The sequence below is a fragment of the Pseudophryne corroboree genome, chromosome 7 (genome assembly GCF_028390025.1).
Source record: "Pseudophryne corroboree isolate aPseCor3 chromosome 7, aPseCor3.hap2, whole genome shotgun sequence".
NCBI classification, from domain to species: Eukaryota; Metazoa; Chordata; class Amphibia; order Anura; family Myobatrachidae; genus Pseudophryne; species Pseudophryne corroboree.
Window position 1 is genome coordinate 45,194,583 of NC_086450.1, and position 24,147 is coordinate 45,218,729.

Consider the following 24,147-nt stretch of genomic DNA (forward strand, 5'->3'; position numbering starts at 1 on the left):
CGATTTGTGAGTTGGAATATACTACACCAGGACCACCACTTCCACCCTAAGGTGAAAAAGATACCTTGATAGGTTTTACATCCGCCCTCCTAGTGTGAGTGTTGGGGTACGCATCAATTTCCCTCATCTAAGAACTATAAAAGTCACAGCTCTGCTCGGTTGAACCCTTTGAGATCCACACTGGGTGTATAAAACGGTAGAAGTCACCATTCCTATAAAAGAAACCTTGATGTGCTTAAATATCCCCGCTTAAAGTGTGAGTGGGGTACGCTTTGGATTCTGCTTAGTCTTTAAAAAAGTCTTTAAAAAGTCACTAATATTTACTTTATTATTACAAGTGTTAACACAGATTTACTACACATTGGTTTTTTTATTACGTCTGTTTTTTTCCATATTATCTTTGTTGGAGACTCCACATCCAAATGGTCTGAACTAAACGAGAAAATCAGATAAAGAAAACGTCTCATTCAACCCAAAAGGAACGTTTTGGTGATATTGCATTAACGATTTTGAGCTCTTGTGATGTATTGCAGTTTTCAAAATTCTGGTTTCTGTTCAGTGCGCTAGCAGCGGCGCAACGGCTACGGGAGAGGAGAGGGCCCACACATGTTCAGCGATGGACTCCGGAAAGGTAAGTATAGGAGAAATGGGTGCAGTGTGTGCGGTGTGAGAGCCCCCCCACCCCCCCCCACCCCCCCCCACCCCGGGACGGTGTATTTTTTATTTCTTTATTTTTACACTATGGCTATCAGCCTCCCACGGATGGGGGGGGGGGGGGGGTGCGGACAGCCTCGGGCTTCACCCCTGGCCCTTGGGTGGCTGGAGGGGGGGACGACCCCTTGATTTAAGTGGTCCCCACTCCTCCAGGGTACCCCAGCCAGGGGTGACTATTTGGGGGGTAATGCCACGGCCGCAAGGACCTATAAAAGAAAGTGTCCCCCGGCTGTGGCATTATCTCTCTGACTAATGGAGCCCGGTGCTGGTGTTAAAAATACGGGGGACCCCTAAATTTTTTGTCCTCCGTATTTTTTGCACAGGACCAGGCGCAGAGCCCGGTGCTGGTTGTTTAAATATGGGGGGACCCTACACAATTTTCCCCCTGTCTTTTTACAACCAGGACTGGCTCAAAGAGCCTGAGGCTGGTTATGCTTAAGAGGGGGGACCCCACGCAATTTTTTTTTTTAACCCTTTAAACACTTCTAATCATGCACAATGAAGCCCTGCACGGATCACACTGATCCGGCCGGGATTCATTATGTTAAGTCCGGCAGTGTTTTACTAATCACTCCCGTAAAACACTGCCCGACAATACGAATCACATCGACATCGGAAAATACGAAAATACAAAATACGACAGCATAGTAAATGACACGTGAAAAACCCCAAAAGTTGCAAATTCACACAACCGATGTCATTCATGTTTAATCTCCCACCAAAACAAAACAAATACAAATTCCAGTAAATATACCCCTATGTTGTTCTGTCATTTTGATGGGCTGGCTATTGGTATTTAATAAAATACAGTATTTAATTTGCCGTATGTCACCTGAAACCCCTTATATATGTCTACTTTATTTTTGCAACCCACTCCCCTTCTATAATATTTAGGTTGTGCCCCCCCTCCCCCTTTCACTTACCCTGTTCCTCAGCTGTTCTGCCCCCTTTGTTTATCCCCTTCTATTATCAGCAGCTTTCTCATGTCAGCAGGACTCTTGTCAGTGGAATCTCCAGGCTGTATGTGATGCAGGTCTTCCTTCTCTTCTTTCTCTTCTTCTGGGTTAGGAGATAATGGGGCAGATGTATTAACCTGGAGAAGGCATAAGGAAGTGATAAACCAGTGATATGTGCAAGGTGATAAACACACCAGCCAATCAGCTCCAATATGTAAATTAACAGTTAGGATCTGATTCATAGTTGCCTACTCTCCCTCATTCTGCAGGAGACTCCCTGAAATAGCAGCAATCTCCCTCACTCCCTGAAAAGTCCATCAATCTCCCTCATTCTTGGGGGAAAAATAAATCAGAGATACATACATTCAAATGGGATCTTTAGTGCCATTTCCCTGCATTGGTTATAAGGCACAATGGATCCCTATGGCCACTTACATTATATGGAACCTCTTGTAAGACACAATACACAAACAAATCCTGCAAAATATCAGTGTCTTTTCTGCAACATATAGAGCTTACTAACTGTGGGGCTCATTTACATTTGGATGTAAGTCATTTTCATAACACAACTCTCCGATGTAGCGGTACGCGCCCGCGCTGATAGGTGTTACTTTCACAATCTCCCTGAAATGCTTTTTCAAAAGTAGGCAAGTATGATCTGATTGGCTGCTGCCTTTATCACCTTGCACATATCACTGGTTTATCACTTCCTTATGCCTTCTCCAGGTCAATACATCTGGCCTAGTGTCCCTCATTCCGAGCTATTTGCTCGCTGGCTGCTTTTAGCAGCATTGCACACGCTAGGCCGCCGCCCTCTGGGAGTGTATCTTAGCATAGCAGAATTGCGAACGAAAGATTAGCAGAATTGCGATTAAATAATCCTTAGCAGTTTCTGAGTAGCTCGAGACTTACTCCTACACTGCGATCAGCTCAGCCCGTTTAGTTCCTGGTTTGACGTCACAAACACGCCCTGCGTTCAGGTCAGCCACTCCCCCTTTTCTACAGACCCTCCCGCGTTTTCCCCTGACACGCCTGCGTTTCTTAGCCAACGCCAGGAAAACGCTGAGTTGCCGCCCAGAAACGCCCCTTTCCTGTCAATCATTTACTGAACACCAGTGCGACTGAAAAGCGCCGCAGGCACTACAGCAAAACAGCTAAGTTTTTAGTAAAATAACTAAGCGCATGCGCAGTAAGCGACTAATCGCAGTATAGCGAAAATCAGCAACGAGCGAACAACTCGGAATGACCCCCAAGGTGCAATGATGTGTCATGTAAGCTAGCATGGCACACTGACGCAGTGGCTGAGGACAGGTGGTGAGATCCACACTGGCACTGCCCAGTTCAACCAAACAGCTGTAATGCAGGGTGTCAGGCTCCTATAAAGTAATATACTAAAGAAATATATACGGCTTCAGCGCTATTGGAACGAACCATTACTTAAATGATATAATTATTAATACAAAAATATGTACACTGAAATGAATATAAGTAACGGTGCAGCTGGTGAAAGCAAAAGTCAACCTTTATTTTAATATATACTATGCAGCAATAAAAAAGTTACACATAAAAACAGCAGTATTTTAAAAGCAAATTTTGCTCGTATTTAGGAAAGTCACAGTGTTGTGCCGATGAAAAGCAGTTAATTAAATTATGGTTTAAACCAGGGATGGGGAACCTTTCGGCTCTCCAGCTGTTGTTGAACTACACATACCAACATGCCTTGCTACAGTTTTGCTATTTGGCCATGCTAAAACTGTTGCAGGGCATACTGCGATGTGTAGTTCGACAACAGCTGGAGGGGCGAAGGTTCCCCATCCCTGGTTTAAACCCACATGAGGCTATGTAGGTAGGTGTTCTGCATTTTGGCACCTACCTACATCTATACAGAACAGAATATATCCATGAGCATAAAACAAAAAATTTGGGATGCCACTTTTTTCAGACGGCAATCAGCTAGGCTTGCCAATCCTTGTTATATTAACATTTCTGTTTGGTATATGAAAAAATAAGAATTTACTCACCGGTAATTCTATTTCTCGTAGTCCATAGTGGATGCTGGGGACTCCGTCAGGACCATGGGGAATAGCGGCTCCGCAGGAGACAGGGCACAAAATTAAAAGTTTGACCACTAGGTGGTGTGTACTGGCTCCTCCCCCTATGACCCTCCTCCAAGCCTCAGTTAGGATACTGTGCCCGGACGAGCGTACACAATAAGGAAGGATTTTGAATCCCGGGTAAGACTCATACCAGCCACACCAATCACACCGTACAACTTGTGATCTGAACCCAGTTAACAGTATGATAACCGAAAAGAGCCTCTGAAACGATGGCTCCCAACAATAATAACCCGATTTTTGTAACAATAACTATGTACAATTATTGCAGACAATCCGCACTTGGGATGGGCGCCCAGCATCCACTACGGACTACGAGAAATAGAATTACCGGTGAGTAAATTCTTATTTTCTCTGACGTCCTAAGTGGATGCTGGGGACTCCGTCAGGACCATGGGGATTATACCAAAGCTCCCAAACGGGCGGGAGAGTGCGGATGACTCTGCAGCACCGAATGAGAGAACTCCAGGTCCTCCTTAGCCAGGGTATCAAATTTGTAGAATTTTACAAACGTGTTCTCCCCTGACCACGTAGCTGCTCGGCAGAGTTGTAATGCCGAGACCCCTCGGGCAGCCGCCCAAGAAGAGCCCACCTTCCTTGTAGAGTGGGCATTGACAGATTTAGGCTGTGGCAGGCCTGCCACAGAATGCGCAAGTTGAATTGTGCTACAAATCCAACGAGCAATCGTCTGCTTAGACGCAGGAGCACCCAGCTTGTTGGGTGCATACAGTATAAACGGGTTCACTACGGCTGGCCGGCGGTCGGGCTCCCGGCGACCAGCATCCCGGCGCCGGGAGCCCGACCGCCGGCTTACCGACAGCTTGGCGAGCGCAAATGAGCCCCTTGCGGGCTCGCTGCGCTCGCCACGCTACGGGCACGGTGGCGCGCTACGCGCGCCACACTATTTTATTCTCCCTCTATGGGGGTCGTGGACCCCCACGAGGGAAAATAATTGTCGGTATGCCGGCTGTCGGGCTCCCGGCGCCGGTATACTGAGCGCCGGGAGCCCGACCGCCGGCAAACAGAAGACCACCCGTATAAACAGCGAGTCAGACTTCCTGACTCCAGCCGTCCTTGAAATATATATTTTTAATGCTCTGACAACATCCAGCAACTTGGAGTCCTCCAAATCGCTAGTAGCCGCAGGCACCACAATAGGCTGGTTCAGGTGAAACGCTGATACCACCTTAGGGAGAAACTGAGGACGCGTCCGCAGTTCTGCCCTGTCCGAATGGAAAATCAGATATGGGCTTTTGTACGATAAAGCCGCCAATTCTGACACTCTCCTGGCCGAAGCCAGGGCCAGTAGCATGGTTACTTTCCATGTAAGATATTTCAAATCCACCGATTTGAGTGGCTCAAACCAATGGGATTTGAGAAAATCCAAAACTACATTGAGATCCCACGGTGCCACTGGAGGCACAACCGGGGGCTGTATATGTAGTACTCCTTTGACAAAAGTTTGGACTTCAGGAACTGAAGCCAATTCTTTCTGGAAGAAAATCGACAGGGCCGAAATTTGAACCTTAATGGACCCCAATTTGAGGCCCATAGACAATCCTGTTTGCAGGAAATGTAGGAATCGACCCAGTTGAAATTCCTCCGTGGGGGCCTTCCTGGCCTCACACCACGCAACATATTTTCTCCAAATGCGGTGATAATGTTGTGCAGTCACTTCCTTCCTGGCTTTAATCAGGGTAGGGATGACTTCCTCTGGAATGCCTTTTTCCTTTAGTATCCGGCGTTCAACCGCCATGCCGTCAAACGCAGCCGCGGTAAGTCTTGGAATAGACAAGGTCCCTGCTGAAGCAGGTCCCTTCTTAGAGGTAGAGGCCACGGATCTTCCGTGAGCATCTCCTGAAGTTCCGGGTACCAAGTCCTTCTTGGCCAATCCGGAGCCACGAGTATCGTTCTTACTCCCCTTTGCCGTATAATTCTCAGTACCTTGGGTATGAGAGGCAGAGGAGGGAACACATACACTGACTGGTACACCCATGGTGTTACCAGAGCGTCCACAGCTATTGCCTGAGGGTCTCTTGACCTGGCGCAATACCTGTCCAGTTTTTTGATCATGTGGAAGACTTCTGGATGAAGTCCCCACTCTCCCGGGTGAAGATCGTGTCTGCTGAGGAAATCTGCTTCCCAGTTGTCCACTCCCGGGATGAACACTGCTGACAGTGCTATCACATGATTTTCCGCCCAGCGAAGAATCCTTGCAGCTTCTGCCATTGCCCTCCTGCTTCTTGTGCCGCCCTGTCTGTTTACGTGGGCGACTGCCGTGATGTTGTCCGACTGGATCAACACCGGCTGACCCTGAAGCAGAGGTTTTGCCAGGCTTAGAGCATTGTAGATTGCTCTTAGTTCCAGTATATTTATGTGAAGAGACGTCTCCAGGCTTGACCACACGCCCTGGAAGTTTCTTCCCTGTGTGACCGCTCCCCAGCCTCTCAGGCTGGCATCCGTGGTCACTAGGACCCAGTTCTGTATGCCGAATCTGCGGCCCTCTAACAGATGAGCACTCTGCAACCACCATAGCAGAGACACCCTTGTCCTTGGCGACAGGTTTATCCGCTGATGCATCTGCAGATGCGATCCGGACCACTTGTCCAGCAGATCCCACTGAAAAATTCGTGCATGGAATCTGCTGAATGGAATCGCTTCGTAAGAAGCCACCATTTTTCCCAGGACTCTTGTGCATTGATGCACAGACACTTTTCCTGGTTTTAGGAGGTTCCTGACGAGTTCGGATAACTCCCTGGCTTTCTCCTCCGGAAGAAACACCTTTTTCTGAACAGTGTCCAGAATCATCCCTAGGAACAGCAAACGTGTCGTCGGGATCAGTTGGGATTTTGGAAAATTCAGAATCCACCCGTGCTGTTGGAGCACTACTTGAGTTAGTGCTACTCCGACCTCCAGCTGTTCTCTGGACCTTGCCCTTATCAGGAGATCGTCCAAGTAAGGGATAATTAATACGCCTTTTCTTCGAAGAAGGATCATCATTTCGGCCATTACCTTGGTAAAGACCCGGGGTGCCGTGGACAATCCAAACGGCAGCGTCTGAAACTGATAATGACAGTTTTGTACCACGAACCTGAGGTACCCTTGGTGTGAAGGGCAAATTGGGACATGGAGGTAAGCATCCTTGATGTCCAAGGACACCATAAAGTCCCCTTCTTCCAGATTCGCTATCACTGCTCTGAGTGACTCCATCTTGAACTTGAATTTTTGTATGTACAGGTTCAGAGATTTCAGATTTAGAATAGGTCTTACCGAGCCGTCCGGCTTCGGTACCACAAATAGCGTGGAGTAATACCCCTTTCCCTGTTGTAAAAGGGGTACCTTGACTATCACCTGCTGAGAATACAGCTTGTGAATGGCTTCCAATACCGTCGCCCTGTCGGAGGGAGACGTTGGCAAAGCAGACTTTAGGAACCGGCGAGGGGGAGACGTCTCGAATTCCAACCTGTAACCCTGAGATACTACCTGCAGGATCCAGGGGTCCACCTGCGAGTGAGCCCACTGTGCGCTGAAATTCTTGAGGCGACCCCCCCACCGCCCCTGAGTCCGCTTGTAAGGTCCCAGCGTCATGCTGAGGCCTTTGCAGAAGCCGGGGAGGGCTTCTGCTCCTGGGAGGGAGCTGCTTGCTGCAGTCTCTTACCCTTTCCTTTGCCTCGGGGCAGATATGAATGTCCTTTTGCCCGCTTGTTCTTATAGGAACGAAAGGACTGCGGCTGAAAAGACTGCGTCTTTTTCTGCTGGGAGGTGACCTGAGGTAAAAAGGTGGATTTCCCGGCTGTTGCCGTGGCCACCAAATCCGATAAACCGACCCCAAATAATTCCTCCCCTTTATACGGCAATACTTCCATATGCCGTTTGGAATCCGCATCACCTGACCACTGTCGCGTCCATAAACTTCTTCTGGCAGATATGGACATCGCACTTACTCTTGATGCCAGAGTGCAAATATCCCTCTGTGCATCACGCATATAAAGAAATGCATCCTTTAAATGCTCTATAGTCAATAAAATATTGTCCCTATCCAGGGTATCAATATTTTCAGTCAGTGATTCCGACCAAGCCACCCCAGCACTGCACATCCAGGCTGAGGCGATTGCTGGTCGCAGTATAACACCAGTATGTGTGTATATACTTTTTAGTGTATTCTCCAGCCTCCTATCAGCTGGGTCCTTGAGGGCGGCCGTTTCTGGAGACGGTAACGCCACTTGTTTTGATAAGCGTGTGAGCGCCTTATCTACCCTAGGGGGTGTTTCCCAGCACGCCCTAACCTCTGGCGGGAAAGGGTATAACGCCAATAACTTCTTTGAAATTAGCAGTTTTCTATCGGGGGTAACCCACGCTTCATCACACACTTCATTCAATTCCTCTGATTCAGGAAAAACTACAGGTAGTTTTTTCACACCCCACATAATACCCCTTTTTGTGGTACTTGCAGTATCAGAGATATGCAAAGCCTCCTTCATTGCCGTGATCATATAACGTGTGGCCCTACTGGAAAATACGTTTGTTTCTTCACCGTCGACACTAGATTCGGTGTCCGTGTCGGTGTCTGTGTCGACCGACTGAGGTAAAGGGCGTTTTACAGCCCCTGACGGTGTTTGAGACGCCTGGACAGGTACTAACTGGTTTGCCGGCCGTCTCATGTCGTCAACCGACTTTTGCAGCGTGCTGACACTATCACGTAATTCCATAAACAAAGCCATCCATTCCGGTGTCGACTCCCTAGGGGGTGACATCACCATTACAGGCAATTGCTCCGCCTCCACGCCAACATCGTCCTCATACATGTCGACACACACGTACCGACACACAGCAGACACACAGGGAATGCTCTGATAGAAGACAGGACCCCACTAGCCCTTTGGGGAGACAGAGGGAGAGTTTGCCAGCACACACCCAAGCGCTATAAATATATAGGGACAACCTTAAATAAGTGTGTTCCCCTTATAGCAGCTTAAATATTATTAATATCGCCAAATAAGTGCCCCCCCTCTCTGTTTTTACCCTGTTTCTGTAGTGCAGTGCAGGGGAGAGCCTGGGAGCCTTCCTAGCAGCGGAGCTGTGTAGGAAAATGGCGCTGTGTGCTGAGGAGAATAGGCCCCGCCCCCTTTTCGGCGGGCTTCTTCTCCCGTTTTTCTGACAACCTGGCAGGGGTTAAATACATCCATATAGCCCCAGGGGCTATATGTGATGTATTTTTAGCCAGAATAGGTACTTTCATTGCTGCCCAGGGCGCCCCCCCCAGCGCCCTGCACCCTCAGTGACCGTTGGTGTGAAGTGTGCCGAGAGCAATGGCGCACAGCTGCAGTGCTGTGCGCTACCTCATGAAGACTGAGAAGTCTTCAGCCGCCGGTTTCTGGACCTCTTCTCTCTTCGGCATCTGCAAGGGGGTCGGCGGCGCGGCTCCGGTGACCCATCCAGGCTGTACCTGTGATCGTCCCTCTGGAGCTAGTGTCCAGTAGCCTAAGAAGCCAATCCATCCTGCACGCAGGTGAGTTCACTTCTTCTCCCCTAAGTCCCTCGTTGCAGTGAGCCTGTTGCCAGCAGGACTCACTGAAAATAAAAACCTAACAATCTTTTTCTAAGCAGCTCTTTAGGAGAGCCACCTAGATTGCACCCTGCTCGGACGGGCACAAAAACCTAACTGAGGCTTGGAGGAGGGTCATAGGGGGAGGAGCCAGTACACACCACCTAGTGGTCAAACTTTTAATTTTGTGCCCTGTCTCCTGCGGAGCCGCTATTCCCCATGGTCCTGACGGAGTCCCCAGCATCCACTTAGGACGTCAGAGAAACATGATTTTGTGCTCTCAATTGTGCCACCTTCTGGGAACCACATTCTAGTCCTGTGATATACAATATATTTAAGCATACTTGTGTATTCTCCCTAGTAAACATTGGGCCTAATTCAGAAACGCACACCTACAACCCTTTACTCTAACATGCGAGGGGGGCAGCCAGCACAGGGCGGGTCCCCGGCTGAAAACAAGCGACCTGCAAATATATGCTTGAATGATTAAGGTAGCCCCCTACCTACTCAGCCTAGCTGCATGGAAAGTCAGAGGGCTGCCATCTTTTGGGTCACAGCCACCCCGGCCCACCACAGCAACGGTCCAGACACCCCTGCATGTCTTGAATGGAGTTTTGACGCCCCGTTTCCACCCCCCTCCAAGTCTCAAATTGCATTTTGTCGAGAACGCAGTTTAAGACCTTGTGCTGATGTGCAGAAAACGCTTCATCGCGATTTATGCACATTAGCATCTGAAGTTGAACCGGGCGCACTGTTGGGAGACTCCCAAATTTCATCTTGAGGATGCAATTCATGGTGATTCATGTAAGCAAGCTCTTCCTCCACCGGACAAAGCTGCATATCACGGCATAGCACAGCGAGGAGGAGTAACTGTTTACGTCACCACGGCCTAACTCCTCCCACCAGGCACCAGGTCCCCCCTTCTTGGCATCTCACAAGCGGCCAAGGTAAAATGTTGGCAAGTATGTGAAATGTCGGAGAATGTGAATGTCGACAATCATCATGTCAACATATCATTTTTTGTCCATTTAAGCCCTAACCGCAGCCAAACCCTAACTGTATGCTAACCCATCCTGTAGAACAACCCTAATTGTAGGCTAACCCTAAATGTAGATCAACCCTAACTATAGGATATCCATAACCCTAACTCTAGAACAACCCTACCTGTAGGCGGGGCCGGTGCTAGGGTGTTCGGCGCCCCCCTGCAAATTATAAATTTGCACCCTCCCATATTTTACAAAGGGACAGCGTGAGGTAAAAAGGGGTGTAGTCTCACAAGGAAGGGGCGTGGCCACACAATAGTACCCCCATTTCAAATTGCGCCACACAGTAGCACAATCTTATTCACATTACCCTGTGCATAGTAATGCTGTTTATACACATACTGTCCCCAGTAGTGGTGCCGGTTATACACATAATAGCCCCTGTTGTAGCACCAGTTATATGTAATGCCCTCAGAAGTGTGATTTATACAAATGATGCCCCCCCCCCCCCCACCAGTGGTGCAAGTAGAACAAATGTCTCAATGGTACAGTACTATGTGCGCGTGCCAAAAAATTAGTGTGGACATATGCCACATTGGGAGTGGCCAATAAAGCACGTATGACCCCAATAGTGCTATATATGCTCCCATAGTGCCAGATACACATATGCCTCCACCGTGCCAGATATGCTTCTACAGTGCCTGATATGCCCCCACAGTGCCAGATACATGAATGCCCCACAGTGCCAGATACACAAATTCCCCCAGTAGTGCCATATATGCCCCCAGCAGTGCCATATATGCCCCCACTGTGCCAGATACACATATGCCCCCAGTGCCAGATATGCTCCACAGTGCCAGATACACATTACCCCATAGTGTCAGATACACATTGCCCCAGTGCCATATACACTGACACACACACACACACACACACACACACACACACACACACACACACACACACACACACACACTGTAGATACAGATATATATACACACACACACACACACACACACACACACACACACACACACACACTTTCTCACTCTACTTCAACATACCATCTGGTTGGCTGGATTTGTAGAAGTTTCTGTCCTCTTCAGCCTGGTTCCGTGTAGCCCCGACCAGTTTTCATCCAGAGCCCAGGTCATGGAGAGACACTGCAGGGGAGTAGGGGGAAGCTTTAAGCTGCCAGCGCCACTGCCTGTCAAACGGTGTGACAGGCACAGCAGCCGGCATCAGCAGGGGGCCCAGGAGCAGCACAGGGATACAGAGCAGGGAGAGCACCTCTCCAGCCTGGCACCTACCTGCTTTGCAACCCTTTGATGAGCGGGTAGCGCCGGGCCTGCCTGTAGGCTCTCCCTAACCCTAACTATAGAACAACCGTAACTATAGGCTATCCTTAACCCTAACTGTAGAACCACCCTAACCGTAACTGTAGGCTATCCCTATAACCCTAAGACCATACTTACCTACTTTTTGATGCGCATCTCCAGGAGATGACCATAGAGAAGATGCAGCTGTGGGGGAGTGGGGGCGGGCTCACAAGTGATTAGGCCCTGCCCCATTGCATAACAATGCTGCAAGTTGCAAATCCATGAAGAAGGGACAATTTGCATAATTTTAGACCCCTCCCCCCTCCATACGGACCCGTGATTCTGGGTATTGATGTCAATGTCAGTATTTTAACTGTCGACATTATGTCCTTATCGACATTCTTGTGTCAACATTTTACGCATTACATGCAAGTTAGCGCTATATAAATCAAGTTGCCTTTTCAAGGGCTGGTACAATTAGGAAAATCTTTTGGCATAATCATGGCTTTGCGGCAATATTAACGGTTAATGTTCTTGCAATATTAATACCAAATAAAATTCAGTTATGTCAGATCTTGTAAAAAGAAAAAAAGAAATAGAAAATGGTATTTTGGTAAATACAGAGTTCTCTTAAAAAAATACCCAAGGCATGGTGTGAGGGTCCTGCACATCAAACAACGACTAACACTGACGTTGGAACGTGTTTTGCCCCCAAAAAAGCCAAAATAGTCTGTGCACAAACGTGTAAGTAAAATAAAACAACACCATCAGCAGTGAAAGGGTTAAGCGCAGCTGTTAAGTTTCACATCCTTCTCTCAACCCCCTCCTACTGTAATGTGCCTGTATCTATACCCTGCAGGCACCACAGGAGACAGACCAGCATTGGTGAGAGGCCAAGAAAATAACTGTAAGCAATTAATGTTTTATAATATAACCTCCAGTGTAATCAGCATTGCTTCTGCCTAATGGGTGTATAAGCGTCTGTAGTAACCAAAAGCAGGTTTGTAACCTGTTGCAGATAAAACTAAAATGTGTGACTGCAGGCTTGTGTCTCTAATAGGGCAGACAAGTGCTATTGTACTGTAGTGACAGCTTGGGGTGAGGGTCCGTTATATTGGACAAAGGACTGAAGAGGTAGAGGATGGTTACATGTATTAGTAAAGCAAGGGAAATCCAGGCTGGGCAGATATAATGCACTCACATGTTCTTAATCTTTCAGAGCTAGGCTCACCATCCTACCCCTTTAGGGCTGTTAACACACGTGCCGGCTCCCGCCGCCCGGCAAAATCCCGGACGGCTTTTTCACGCTGCCGAGACACATTCAGAGCAATGTGTCCTTTCACACGGCACGGCCCCGGCATGGCTGCCGGGTTGCATCCGGAAATATCCACTGGAAGGTCCGGCTGCCATGCCGGGGCCGTGCCGTCTTTGTAGGCAGAGAACCGTGTGTGTGAAGGGGAGCTTTCACACACAACGGGTTTTTTTAGCCGCCGCTGCTGCTGCGCATGCGCACATCATTACACACGGCTCAAAGCCGTTGTGCATGAAAGACCCTGCTGGATTGCAAAAAGACGGACAAAGTTTGTCCGGCTTTTTGCCACTCGGTGTAAACCGGGTTATGTGAAACAGCCTGTGGCCGGAGAGACCAACCAGCCACACGTGTAATGGCGGCTGCAGCACTGAAGGTGTTAACCCTCGTGCCCGGCGCCATATTAAGGGACAATGGGCGCTGGGCGTCACTGTTAAACGTACTTACGGCGCTGGGCACGGACTGTTTAAAAGTTTGTTTAATGATGTGATTTAACATGTCATATGTAGTGCTCTATGCACAATTGCAGGAATGCATGTTTAACTGTATTTATTTTATATTCAAGATGTGGTCATCTGTATATTTAAAGAGGAAAATGCACTTACTCTTATAGATGTCTGAATCTTATCCTCTGGGAATAGGACAGGGCCCTTAGCATGCCACTTCCTATCAGAGAGGTGTGAAGGACAATACCTTTTGATGTGTAAGTTCCTTAGAGAGAGATGCTAATCACTGGGTCTATGGGCTTGGAACTTGTTTCATGTACCTAATTTAATTGACATACGAACGACCTATGCAGGAAGGAAGACTGTTTGTTTGTATTGTAGCCATTCCTGTTGTAATCTCACACACTGGGTTTGCCTGGAGATGTGACTGAGATAGAAACATTGTATTTTGAAGCTATGTGATAAATTTATCAATAGTGAATGTTAATCTGATACCAAACGTTGTCTGGGTGACAGGAAGGAGGATATTGTTTTATTGCACTTATATCCTTGTAAAATGTGATTTACTGGTATTTTGTAAGATAACCTGATTGGTTGGAGAAGACAGGGAGGGCTTACCCCCCTGTGATACTGTGTGGAAAATTGACATAAAAAGGAGACCTGCGTGCCTCCACAGTAGGTATTGTAACATCTTCTTCTGCTGAAAACATCTGATTGTATGCTGTTGCCCCTAGCAATAGGGAGGAGCCTTTTTAAAGGTTATTTGAGCAATAAACATCTTTGCCTCAAGAAGACTGCTTCATCTTGTGACCTACAGGGTTAGGCCAAACCTAGCCCCGTTCTCCGGCTGTCCAGGGAAGCACCTGACGTCTCCAAGCTCCGCCTTCCGCCAGCTACCGGTAGAGGCCTAGCAAGTGGCTAGTGGGGATTCGTCAGCACCACACAGCTGTGGTAAAGCAGTGCGTCGGCACATACAGAGCAGAACCGTGGTTCCAAACGCCACGGCAGGTTAGGAGTTTGGTGGTGGCAGCGAGAACCCGCCCACAGCGCATTGGGTGGAGTCAGTAACAGGCGGTTACTGACGGTAAGCGGGAATCCCCTATGTGGTCAGGCCTCGTGCGGCTTGACCTTCCATTCTGTGCGCAGTCGACGGGACGCAGCAAGCGGCGAGTGCTTCCATACGTTACCGTCCTGTCACAGAGCCCTTACACCGGGACACTCATGAATTACACAGGGTCTGTGTCTGATTAAAACCAGCTGCAGGCTTGAAGTCAGTCAGCCACAGAACCTGTGTAATTCATGCGTGTCCCGGCTTACATGAAAAGTATAGGAAGCCTAGTCAGAGCTGTATTCCTGCACAGAGACCATAAGATGTTGCTCCATACTGCACTCTACGATGTGACAGTGAAATCTCTGCAATCTGTGTTTACTAAAAGTGGGTTACAGTATATCCAGTGCTGAAAGTAGGATGGTACGGGGTGGTACGGAGTACCATTAAGAAATATGATGGTGGTACTTGGTACCACCAGCCCACCGCTAGGTCATAATTTATAAGGGGCATTTTTGTGTGTGGGACATATAATTGTGTGTGGCATAATATGTAGTAGGCATTATGGTGTGTGGTATAATATGTGAGGCATTACGGTGTGTGGCATAATGTGTAATGGGCATTACAGTGTGTGGCATAATGTGTAATGGGTGTTACGGTGTCTGTCATAATGTGTAATGGGCATTATGTTGTGTGGCATAATGTGTAATAAGCATTACCGGGTGTGGCATAATGTGTAATGGGCATTACGGTGTGTGGCATAATGTGGCCATGCCCCTATTGTCATGTAGCCACTCCCCTAGTTTTGTGGGACCCCCCCCCCACCCTCATGACACATGACCACACTTATTTTTACTTTCAGTACCATTAAGAAAAAATTTCTACTTGCACCACCGGATATATCATCCCTTTTCTGCAATTGTTATTACCAGTGTACGGCGAAGCATAGTGTATGTTATCACATACCTCCCATCATTCTAGATAGGAAAGAGGGACACCTTTGTGCACTTGAAAATGGGGCGTGGTATCAGTTTCATTAGGTCACACCCCTATAATGATGCTGTGTTGGGGGCATGACCACATGTCACACTCCTATTTTGAATCACGCTGGGGGCAAGTCCAGTACTCCAGCAGCTGCTGGGCTGCCCCCAGTTTCCTTTAAAATCAGGACGGTCGGGAGGTATGATATTATATTGGCCTGTTTTTTTACTTAGTTTTAAGTTGGTCATACATCAGAACGGTAATCGGGCAGTGTGTGGGAGTAAATAATAATCAGTTATTTGCTACCACACACTGAAAAACACCAAAAGACGTTGTTGGAACCCTGCTTGATTTTACCCAAGTAGTTACCTGATAATCAGGAGGAATGCTGGACACTTTTCCCCAAATAGAATGGTTTTACAGAAGTAGGTGGACACTCCTTCCTGCTCACCCCTAGGGGTAAATTTACTAAAGCTTCTAAAAATGAAAAGAGGTGATGTTGCCCATAGCAACCAATCAGAGTCTATAATTTATCCTTTGCATCCTAGAAAATTACAGGCATAATCGTATTGGTTGCTATGGGCAACATCGCCTCTTTTCATATTTAGAAGCTTTAGTAAATTTACCCGTTAATCTCTGCAATCCTCCCCCTCCCCCACACACACTTTGGAAGGGGCATAGGCTGTACAAGGGGATCTCTACTGCACTCTTCAGTCCTCAGGCAGATTGGTGAGAGCTCAGGAGTGTCTAGCGGTCCCTGCGCACCGAGGGTAAGTCCTACAGCCAGGTGAACATTTTCCCAACCTGTCCTGAAGCCTTGCTGAACCCTGATGGCTCACTTCTCCCAGCAGAAACCCTGGTGCTGAAGCAGCCATGACTGTCCCTGGCTAAAATGACTTCAGATATCACAGCTTCCTCTCTCGGTGGTCGCTGGAGGAATGTCTTGGAGCAGTTGTTTGAAGAGAAGAAAAATCACAGCAGCCACAAAACTGAATTCACTCCAGAGGTCCTGGCATAGTCCTTTTCCAATTTGAGTTAACATGGGGTGTCCATTGTCCTCACTCTATGCATGGACAGCCAACCATCCTCCAATGGCCATCAGACTATTACTTTACACTCTGACATAGAGCACAGGTTCTGTCTCTCTGGGAGAACTAGGAGTCTCAGAACACGCTGCTAGGACATGTAGTTAATGTTATACAACAGCCGAAGAAGCTGCAGATCTAGTAAAACTAGGTGTATCACAATGGAATGATGGATCCCTTTGTGCTGGCCTGAGGTGGGAAGAAGAATGAAGCCAGTCGAGGATAATGATCCAGAGTAATAACAAAGCAATACAGCTAGGAGTGGTAGGGGAGAATCACTAATTATTGCCCCAGTCTTGGGCAGACAACTTCATGGACTGTTATCTGACCTGCAATCACTGCAGACTCCGCTTACCTGATGTACTATGATATACTGTATCACCAGGCATGACTAGTACAGGGGTCGGTTTAAAAATGGTGTAAAATGCCTGACTGAGTGAAAATAAACTGAATTAAAAGACATTAAAGTCCCCATGCCAGTAAGGGAACTGGTTAGCCGTCTGACAATTTAGGTCGGGTATGCCGGTGATTCTACCACAACTGCAAGAAGCTCATCCACAAATTCAAAGGTGATAATTACTAACGAGGTCATGGGACAAGTATATAAGTACAAATTATACATTCCAATGAGACACTATCCCCGCACCATTACACTCTCCTTAATAACACAATTAAAAAGTAATTGACATAAATTGTGTATGGGAGATGTATGGCCCTTACTAAAGCAACTTACAGTGATAACTTATTCATTTATACAATTGTGCAGTCCGGGTCCCCAGTATATGAGAATCACACACTATCCCTGACAGAGGGCCACGTGTGCATAGTGACAGCACCTCTTCTGTCTGATATACAGTATTTGCAGGATATTTTTATCTTTCGAAAGTTGCCCTGTTATTGTGTTTATTTTAGAGATGAGCTGGTTCGGTTCCCTGAGCACCGAACCCCCCCCCCCCCCTCCCCCACACCGAACACATGCTCCGAGTCTGGCTTGGGACTGCCCTCCAGACTCGGAAACCAGAACGTGCCAAAACGTCATCATTCTGCTGTCGGATTCTCGATGGTTTGGATCTCATATAAACAGCCGCGCATCGCCGCCATTTTCACTCGGACTTGGAGAATGAGGGAGACAGACCTCTATCTTTCTGTAGATGTTGGCGTCGGGTGGGGTTAGTGTGTGCTCTGTAGGGGTGCTGCTGCAGTCACTGTGGTGTACATGTGCTGTGTTAGGGGTGCTGTCCTGGCTATCCTGCCTTTCACTGATGTTTCATGTGCTGCAGCTGTACATGGGTGTTGCTGTCCTGGCTGTCCCTGTGTTGTACAGGGGGCAGAGGCACTGTAAAATATGGGGTTGCTGATGTCTTAATAACATTACACTGGCCCTGTCAGCTATAAAAATTTGGATGCAGTTGGTAAAAATTAAAAGCACACTGCTCCTGTATGCTGTCAAATATAGGGGTGCTGATGTCTTAATAAAATTACACTGGCCCTGTCTGCTATAAAAATTCAGGGGTGCAGTTGTTAAAAATTAAAAGCACACTGCTGTAAAATATAGGGGTGTTGCTGTTCAAATAACATTGCACTGGCCAGGGGCAAATGCAGGATTTGTGAAGGGGGGGTTTCCAATGTGGGTGTGGAGCCATGCATACAGTAGGTGGGGGCAGGGGAATGACTAAAGTGACACTATATATGTACGTAAATATATAGCACACATACCCCTTTCACGTTATACGCACACAAACACCTCTTTCACTTATTACGCACACACACACACACACACACACACACACACACACACACACACACACACACACAATCTCCTTCACTTTGTATATGCACACACACCCCTTTCACTTTATACGCACACCTGTTTCTCTTATTACACACACACTTTTGACTTATTACGCGCACACATGCACATCTCTTTCACTTTATACGCACACACACCCTTTTTCACTTTATATGCACACCCCTTTCACTTTATATGCACACCGCTTTCACTTAATACGCACGCACACACACACACAGACAGACACATCTTCACTTATTACAAACACACACTTCCACCTTAATAACACACACACAGTTCACCTTATTAACACCCACACACACACACTTCACCTTAATAACACACACACTTCACCTTAATAACACACACACTTCACCTTAATAACACACACACTTCACCTTAATAACACACACACACACACACACACACACACACACACACACACACACACACACACACACACACACACTTCACCTTAACACACACACACACACACACACACACACACACACACACACACACTTCACCTTAACACACACACACACACACACACACACACACACACACACACACACACACACACACACACACACACACACACATTCACCTTAATAACACACACACACACACACACACACACACACTTCACCTTAATAACACCCACACACACACACACACACACACACACACACACTTCACCTTAATAACACACACACTTCACCTTAATAACACACACACACACACACACACACACACACACACACACACACACATTCACCTTAATCACACACACACACACACACACACACACACACACACACACACACACACACACACACACACACACACACCACCTTAATAACACACACAAACACACACACACACACACACACACACTTCAACTTAGTAACACACGCACTTTACTTTCCCCTCTCCCCTATATCTCATTGATTTGTACGCACATAAATACAGGTGGATGCGATGCCTCCCCTGCCGTCCCCCAGCACCCCTTACTTGCGCTACACATGCTTGATCCGCGGGCTTATACTTGTGCCTATCGCTAGCCGGGACGGAGGAAGAGAGTCCTTCTCCAAGCCAGCATTGTTACCATGGGCACTGCTGCTTCTGAGGAGCTGTGCTCTCCAGCGCCACCTATAGTAGAGTCAGCCCGCTGCCGGCGGCTCTATGAATATAAGGAGGCAGCTGCCGTGTCATAGACTGGCAGCTCCTCCGTCTTATTAAAAAAAACAAAAAAACGAATCGTTCAGCTGGGGCGATGGAGTGGAGATCAGGGGGGGTTTCTAGGTACTCAGAATCCCCCCTGTGTGCGCTAGTGCTGGCCCTGTATGCTATACAAATTCAGGGGAGCTGTACATGGGTGTTGCTGTCCTGGCTGTCACTCTGTTGTACAGGGGGCAGGGGCACTGTCCTCCTGTATGCTGTGAAAATACAGGGGTGCTGGCCCTGTCTTGTATGCTGTAAAAAAAATTCTGGGGTGCAGTGAAAATAAATGTACACAGGCCCTGTCTTGTATGCTGTAATTATTATAGGGTGCAGTGAAAATCAAATTACACTGGATCTGTCTTGTATGCTGTAAAATTACAGGGGTGTTGTGAAAATACACGGGTGCTGGTACTGTCTGCAGTTGCGATGTCTAGGCCTGACCTTCACAACACTGTATGGGAAAAGGAGGCTCCTACCACCATTTGCACTTTCCCTGCAAGTGCTGGGAGGAGCACCGCCAGTCCAGTTGCTGATATTGAGATTGAGGATGTCACTGTAGAAGTACACCAGGATGAGGAGGATATGGGTGTAGCTGGCGCTGCGGAGGAATTTGACGATGAGGATTCTGATGGTGATGTGGTTTGTTTGAATAAGGCTCCAGTGGAGACAGTTGTCCATGGGATGAAAAAGCTAATTGTCATGCCTGGGCAAAATATAAAAAAAGCCACCTCTTCGGTGTGGAATTACTTCTCTACAAATCCGGACAATAGGTGTCCAGCCGTCTGTTGCCTTTGTCAATCCATAATAAGTAGGTGTAAGGACGTTAACCACCTAGGAACATACTCCCTGATACGTCACCTGCAGCGCATTCATCATAAGTCATTGTCAAGTTCAGAAACTTTGGGTAATAGCATAAGCCAGGCATGTCCAAACTGCGGCCCTCCAGCTGTTGTGAAACTACACATCCCAGCATGCCCTGACACAGTTTTGCTGTCAGAGAATGCAATAGCTGTGTCAGGGCATGCTGGGATGTGTAGTTTCTCAACAGCTGGAGGGCCGCAGTTTGGACATGCCTGGCATAAGCAGTCCACTGACACCTAAATGATATGGTTTGTTTGTTTGAATATTATTTCTCCAGTGCCGTTTCTTTCGGCCTGCGAGCCGTGCAACCGCCGGGTCTCAGATTCCCCCCTCCTCCCTTTTCCCGAGTACTCCTGCTCGGGGGGCGGAGTTTCGCGGTATGACGCGGTTGCGTCATGACGTCACGACGCAACAGCGTCAATCCACGAAACTCCGCCCCCCGAGCAGGAGTACTCGGGAAAAGGGAGGAGGGGGAGCCAAGCAAGCTGTTAAGAGGAGGCGCCGGCGGCCGGCGCGAGGAGCGGGGAGATCTTCACATGTAAGATGTTCATCTCTCTCCCCCCCTCCCTCTCCCCCCCCCCACTTGACACTTACCTGCCGTACTGTGTAAAAATAGGGACACTTTCCTGCCGTACTGTGTAAAATAGGGACACTTTCCTGCCTTACTGTGTTAAATAGGGACACTTTCCTGCCGTACTGTGTAAAATAGGGACACTTTCCTGCCGAACTGTGTAAAATAGGGACACTTTCCTGCCGTACTGTGTAAAATAGGGACACTTTCCTGCCGTACTGTGTTAAATAGGGACACTTTCCTGCCTTACTGTGTTAAATAGGGACACTTTCCTGCCGTACTGTGTAAAATAGGGACACTTTCCTGCCGTACTGTGTAAAATAGGGACACTTTCCTGCCTTACTGTGTTAAATAGGGACACTTTCCTGCCGTACTGTGTAAAATAGGGACACTTTCCTGCCTTACTGTGTTAAATAGGGACACTTTCCTGCCGTACTGTGTAAAATAGGGACACTTTCCTGCCGTACTGTGTAAAATAGGGACACTTTTCTGCCTTACTGTGTTAAATAGGGACACTTTCCTGCCGTACTGTGTAAAATAGGGACACTTTCCTGCCGTACTGTGTAAAATAGGGACACTTTCCTGCCGCAATGTGTAAAATGGGGACTCTTGCCTGCTGCAATGTGTAAAATGGGGAAACGTGCCTGCCGCAATGTGTAAAATGGGGGCACGTGCCTGCCGTACTGTGTAAAATGGGGACACTTGCCTGCCGTGCTGTGTAAAATGGGGACACTTGCCTGTTGTACTGTGTAAAATGGGGGCACGTGCCTGTCGCAATGTGTAAAATGGGGGCATGTGCCTGCCGCAATGTGTAAAATGGGGGCACGTGCCTGCCGTGCTGTGTAAAATGGGGTCGCGTGCCTGCTGTAATGTGTAAAATTAGGACTTTTTTTTTTTATCCTGTGGTGGCTGTGATGATGAGATCAGATGAGGACACGCCCACCTTAACAAAGCCACGCCCATTTTAATGAGGCCACACACCCTTATCTATGGGGGGGCATTTTTTTTTTTCAAAGTGTTTTTATTGACCAGTGAATTACCAGTAAAACAGGTTTAACAGTGTGCATTATATGAGTAGTACATTACATTACATTATGAACAGATAGTAACAAGAAATACACTCATACTCCGTGTAAGCCCTAGGTAGTAATAGTATGGTAACTGTAGAGGGTATGTAGTAACCTTTGGAGTGCGGGGGAGTCAGGTGATATACATGTGTGATATAGAGTCGGTGGTTCAAAAGGGGGGAGGTGCAGAGTCCAATGTCTCCTGCAAATACCATTTGGTGTCTTTGAAGCATTTCCGCAGAGCTTCCCTTGTAACCTGGGGGAGGGTCTGGATGTAGGGTAGCCAAGTGTGGAAAAATTTCTCGGTCAGTTTGTCTTTCTGTAAGGCGGTATTTGTCCAATCTAGGTGGAATAGATGAGAGATCCTAGGATGTAGTAATGTGATGGGGATTGTGTCGGTGGATATCCATTGTGATAGGATTGTTTTTTTTGTGGCTGCTGCCAATTTAATTAAGAGAATGCGTTGTCCTTTGGCTAGTCCGGGGGGGTGTTGTTTTGGGAATATGCCCCAGAATGCCCATGTTTTGGTGATGGTAAATTGTATCTGTAACTCTGTTGTAATATATGACTGGAGTGTCTGCCAGAGTGTGTGTACCTTGGGACACGACCATAGGCAGTGTACAAGATCTGCTTCTGGAGCAGTGCATTTGAAGCAGTGAGATGATGGAGCTGCACCAATAAGGTGCCTCAGTTTGGGAGTGATATATGCTCTATGTAAAATTTTTTGGTGCATTTCTGAGTATGTGACTGAGCCTAGTGTTTTGTCCAAGTATGCGTTGGCTTCCAGGATTAGTTTCATTGTGAGGTCTGGGAATTCTAGCTTCCACTTTAGGAGGCCTGTTGAGCCGGTTTCTACATCTAGTAGAGTGCGGGAATATGTATATATGAGTGCTGTGGGAAATCTACCATCTTGGGTGCGTCGTAATGTGTTGTCCAAGGTGTGGGAGTTATCCTGTGCAATTAATGAAGATGTAACCTTTTGTACGTAACTACATGCTTGAAGGAATGGAAAAATTGGGATTGGTAAGGATGGAAAGCGTGCTATGAGTTGAGATTGTGTAAGTAAGGTTAGAGTTTCGGCATGTAAGAAATGATGAATGAATTTTAGCCCACCATTGTACCAAGTCTGAAATATAGGGGAGGTGGTGTGAGGCTTGAAGTCAGGGTTGTTCCAAAGAGGTACAAATAATGAGGTGTATCGTGATATCTTTAGTCGAGCGCGGGTCTGTCTCCATGCAGCGCAGGTGGAGGAGATGAGTATGTTATCTGATACGCAGTGTGGTATGGAGGTGGGTGTGGTGTGTAGTAAAGATACCAGGGCCTGGGATGGGACAAAAGACTGCTCCAATTGTGTGTTGGCGTATATATCACTTCCGCCAATCCAGTCCAAAGCGATTCTGTAGTTAGCTGCCAAGGCGTAGGAATAAAGGCATGGTAAATTAAGGCCTCCGAGGGAGCGAGGTTGGCGTAGTTTGAATAACGAGAATCTAGGGTGTTTATCCGCCCAAATAAATTTGGACAGTGCTTTGTCTAGTTGAGCTAGTATGTGTTTGGGTGGGATCAGTGGGAGCATCTGTAGTACATAAAGTAGGCGGGGGAAACTTATCATTTTGTATAAATGGCTCCTACCTGTGTATGTAAGGGGAAGGTGAGACCATCTGGCGAAGTCTGTATATGTCTTGGCCAATAGTGGGGGGAGATTAAGTGAGTATAGTTTAGAGGGGTGGTCAGGGAATTTGATCCCTAGGTAGGTAATGCAATTGTTTGTGGCCCAGTGGAATGGGAAAGTTTCTCCCCAGCCTGTCTTTATGGAAGGAAAGAAGGCTAATGCTTCCGTTTTGGATGGATTAATTTTGAAGCCAGAAACTAGTTCAAATGAGTCCAGGATGTCAAGTAGGTATGGCATGGCTTGTCTGGGATTGCTAAAGTAAAGTAGAATGTCATCAGCAAATGCTGAGAATTTGATTTCGTGATTGGCTAGTTTTATGCCGCGCCATCTATTTTCTCTGCAGAAATGGCGATGGAGGGGATCTAAGGCTAAGTTAAATAGTAGAGGGGATAGGGGGCAACCCTGTCTGGTGCCGCGATGTAAGGAGAATAGTCTTGAATTATGGCCATTCACCGTCAAGAAGGCT

At 47.5% G+C, this 24,147-nt stretch overlaps 1 long non-coding RNA gene across 2 annotated transcripts in view; it reads left to right on the top strand.

Moving 5' to 3' along the window:
• Positions 1-12,489: 12,489 nt before the first annotated feature.
• LOC134943339 (uncharacterized) overlaps positions 12,490-24,147 on the top strand; it is an 84,735-nt gene continuing 73,077 nt past the window's right edge. For both annotated transcript variants that reach the window (XR_010181477.1, XR_010181478.1), the window contains exon 1: positions 12,490-12,538. This is a non-coding gene — a long non-coding RNA (uncharacterized LOC134943339). The remainder of the gene's footprint in view (positions 12,539-24,147) is intronic.